We start from the raw sequence: 4,534 nt of genomic DNA on the forward strand, positions 1-4,534 counted from the left end.
ACCTGGGTTATGTGAGAACTCTAAGCCCACAGACATGTGCAGAGAGACTGGGATGGGTTATATGGGGGAATACACACACACACACACACACACACACACACACACACACATCTGGGTTGTGTCTAGAGAAAAAGATCACAGAAACTGCTAAGAGAAATTTGCCAGCCCAGCCTCAAGGAGTCAGATCAGGAGGACAGAAAACCCAAGGCCTTCCAGGACTACAGAGCAATTTCTGGATTAGAACACAGAAAACTACTTCAAAACAAATGGGGAGACAGCTCAGCTGTAGAGCAAGTAGCCTGGCTCGTTCCAGGCCCTGAGTTTAATCCTCTTGTATTGAAGAGGGAGAGAGAAAGCCATACAAGTTTCACAAACAGTATGTGTCCATGGAAAAGTTATGAGAGGATGAAATATTACTGCTTCAGGAAATACGACATATCTATTGTTTGACTGTTAAAAAAAAAAAAAACTCATAAATTTAGATAGCAGATCTTTGACCCAGGCTCAACAACCCCTGAGTTATGTGTGACTTGGATGGATTACATGCTAATTTCTTCATCTGCAAGGCAAGAGGAGAAATCAATACGGCCGCCCTTCAGAGCTGTTGTAAGGTGCAGACATCACAGCCGGGCTTGTCCAAGCACATTGCAAACACTGTCCTATATCTCCTTCAGTGTCTCCTCCCTGCACTTCGTGCATTCTCCTATTCTTCACATCACCAAGAGACAAACAGAAAAATACAAAAAGACTTCAAAAATATGGAGATAGGGCCCATGAGATGGCTCGGTTTGTTGCCAAGTCTTATGATCAGAACTGGGAGAGAGAGTTCCCAAAGGTAGTCCCTGACTGCAAACACACCCCCACAAATGTACACACACACACACACACACACACACACACACACACACACACTAAAAGTTTTAAAGGTGGGAAGGGAATTTATATAGTCTGTTTCTGATCCTACTAGTGCCAGCTTGCTTCTGAGGTTGACTAAGAGACTGGCAGACTTTTGGAGATATCTGGCATAGATACCATCCTTCCTGGGACATCTTTACACAGAAGGCTCATAGCCTCAGACTGCCACTTAGCTTCAGCTGCCTGGTCTACAAATCCACTATTGTCCTTGCCATTTTCTGTGAGTAGGCACCATCTTCTCTTGCGCTGAGTCAACAGCTACTGCTGGGTTGGTTTGTTGTTCCTGCTGTTTGTTAGAGACAGGGGCTTTTGCAGTCCACACCAGTCTTAAGGCTGGCCTTGAACTCTTGATTTTTGATCACTCTGCCTCTGCCTCCTTCTTAAGTGCTGGGATTACAGGTCTGTGCCCCATAATCAGATTTGTTTTTCTTGTGAGACAATGTGATGCTATTCTTGGTTGTCAGTTTGATGCTAGGTACACCTATGAGGGATTTTTCTTGATCACTTGAGGTGGGAAGACCAGGCTTAAATCTGGGCCAGTTTCTGGTGGCAGCCTATATAAGGGATATGGAAGAAGGAAGCTCTTGACTTTGCCAGTTTGCCAAAGTTTGTTAGTTTATACATAAAGTTTCATTCTTTCTTTTTTTTTTTTTTCCAGTTCTTTTTCCAATAGAGTCCTAATACAGACAACAGACAGTATATTGTTCTGCGGCAGTGGTTAGTCTTGAACCTGAACCAATCTTCCTGCTTCAGCCCTAGAGTGCTGGGATACAGGCCTGTGTCACAGTGCCCAGCTCAATGGTACATACACATTTGCCAGGCAGGTCTCTCCTTTCACCTGCCAGAACTCTCTCCTAGAACTTTTGAGTTGTTCTACTGGCTGACTGTCACAAAGACCAGCTTTTTCAGTCCCGTCTTTGAGAGCATTCATAGGTCTCACAGCTACATTAAGATTCTCTGCGTTAAGAAATCTGAAGCCTTCAGTCAAGTGATTCAATTTTTCCTTATGTGCTTTTTAGAACAGCTCAAACCCCACGCATCTCATTAATGTTAAATATTACCTAAACCAGTAACTTCTGGTTTATTTTACCCTCAGGGTACTAATTATGAGATGAGAAATCTCATCTTCCCTCCAGAACAGGATGGCCATGTGCCTCTGTTAGTAAAGGCTCTCGATTTTATTACACGGACTTTATGCACTGAACTGGGAATGGGAGACATCCATCAACTAATCTTCACATCTGTAATTTAAACAGCACTTAGGGACATCAGAGAAAATAATTGAATCCCGAGAAAACCTCTGGAGGTGAAGGCTTCATCTAGGATGTGGCAGCTGAGCTGTGGAGAAAACAATAGAATATGCCAGGTACCCTCACTCTGGAGAGTCACCATGTCTATTCCTGCCAGCCTTACAGTTGGTACCACAAACATTTGCAGACGGAATGGACAATGTGAATAATACAAAATCAATGAAAATGACTCCTTGTTTTGATGCGTACCAATTAACGACTTGAACAAGAGATCCAGAGTAGAAGACAGAGAATGTTTTGAAGACAAGATAAGGTTTGAAGTAGTAGTAACATCATACTCTAACCCTTAATGAGAGCATGTGAGACTTTAGTCAGGCATGGTGGGCTACTCCTGAAATCTTAAACTATCTAGAGCCTGAGACAGGGAAGACTTTTCATGAAATCAAGGCCAGTCTGGGCTATGCAGTGCGTTCCGGAACAACACGGGATACACAGAGTGAGACCTGATCTCAAAAAGCAAACATAGCAGAATATGACCCAAAGCCACGAACGGCAGCCCCTGTATTACCCTATGAGCAAGAGAGAGGTTAATGGTGTATAACTGAGTTTAATCCTCTTGGCAGGAGGAATCAGCTGTGAGCTGATACCAAAAAGGTGTCAGAATTTAATGAGCTAATCATCTAATTTAACACCCCCCACACTATTAATAAAATAACCTTTTAATTATATTCTGGCTTCCATATAGATTTTTCTGCTGGAAGGTAATGTACTGACCGGTCTACACAGGCAATGTGAATAATATAATTATTTGGCAATTTTATTACTCATTGTGAGTTATTCTTAATGGCTGAGCCATCTTTCTAGCCCCTATGTATGAAATGTATGAAAGTCTTGAGTATTTTCTCATGAAGGGCTAGTTTTAAAAATAAAACCAACGGGGAAGAACAAAATATTGTCAGATTGCCCTGCAAGGATGTGGTTTCCGACAAGGAGATGAGCCTGTGCCCTTATCTTCTTTGTAGAGGCTCCTAGCACAGCCTAAGAGCTTCCTTTGTTTCCCACAGTGCCTTTCTCAGACTCCCATCTTTGCACTGGCACACCCTAGAGGGAAATGCTCCTTGCTTTTCACAGTGTACCTAATTTTCTCAGCAGCTGACAGCCGGAGGTTGTCATTCAGATCCACCGAGTCAGGTGCATCTTATGCTAGGAGCAGGTTGTTCCCTAACATAAAACCCCGGTGTTCTGGACAAATGCTGGTTCTCAAAAGCCACCAAGCCCCAGGTCTGCCCTAAGGCTGATCCCCACAGTTGTGTGACACTGGCCTCATGGTGGGTCTCTGCATGTGATTAGCTCCAGACTCCACTCTTGTCTGTACGAGTTTTATTTCACTTTTTCCTGCCTGTTAATTCACTTCATGAACAAAACCGAGACAACTGCAAAGGTTTAAAAGAGAAAGTCTCATAAAATTGAGGCGATTTGACCTTGAGAAGCTCATCTGATGCACAGTCGAAGGCTTGATTAGCGCCCACCCCAACACACACGCAAAAAAAAAAAAAAAAAAGATTCTTACTCATATTCTCTCGAACGGATTGAAACAGCCATTTCTTCCTAAGAAGCTTGGAAAACTAAGCCATGCAAAGTCAGATTAGGAGAGAAAAGGATCTAGCACGGTCTGAGACTCCAAGGATCCACGAGGCCCGGAGAGGGGGGGGGAGGGGAGGCCGGCAAGTGGCAACTGTTTGGAAAAACAATGCAGCATTCCTGGTAGTTGGCTTTACAGCCATTTTCTCCCAGAGCAGTTACTGGAGAACCGACTAACGGGCTGGAGCCCCTCGGAATCTCTCGTCCCCCGGAGAGAACAGCGTAGGATGAATAAGGACGTGCATATCAGCCTCCGCTGGCCAGCCAACATGGCCACCTTCACGTGGCAGAGGGCCACCCGGCGCCGGTGCACGAGGTGGCGAATGGCGGGGGTGGGGGCGGTGTTTGAGGAGAGACCCTCGGAGGGAGCCGCAGCACAAAACGGCCGCCACCCTCGCGGCCGCCGCTGGGGGGCGCGCGCGCCGGCCGACCTCCGTGGGCAACGGTCGGAAGGGACGTACCACGTCCTCGCACAGGGGCGACCGTCCCTAGAATCCAAATCGTCTCTTCTCCAGCAACCAACGTGGGGTGGGGCGTAAAACCCAAGTCTACTCAACTTAGTCACGTCTCCATTGAACCTACGCCAGCAAGATGACTAACTACTGGCAGGAGGCGCGGTTAGCTCCGCTCGCTCCCCCCCTCGTCGGGAGAATGGTCCAGCCCGAGCTCCGGCTTGGCGCTCCACGCCGCCAACCCCCACCCGCCCGCCCGTGGCGCATTGGCGCGCG

Source organism: Micromys minutus (genome assembly GCF_963924665.1).
Source record: "Micromys minutus genome assembly, chromosome: 18".
Taxonomy (NCBI): domain Eukaryota; kingdom Metazoa; phylum Chordata; class Mammalia; order Rodentia; family Muridae; genus Micromys; species Micromys minutus.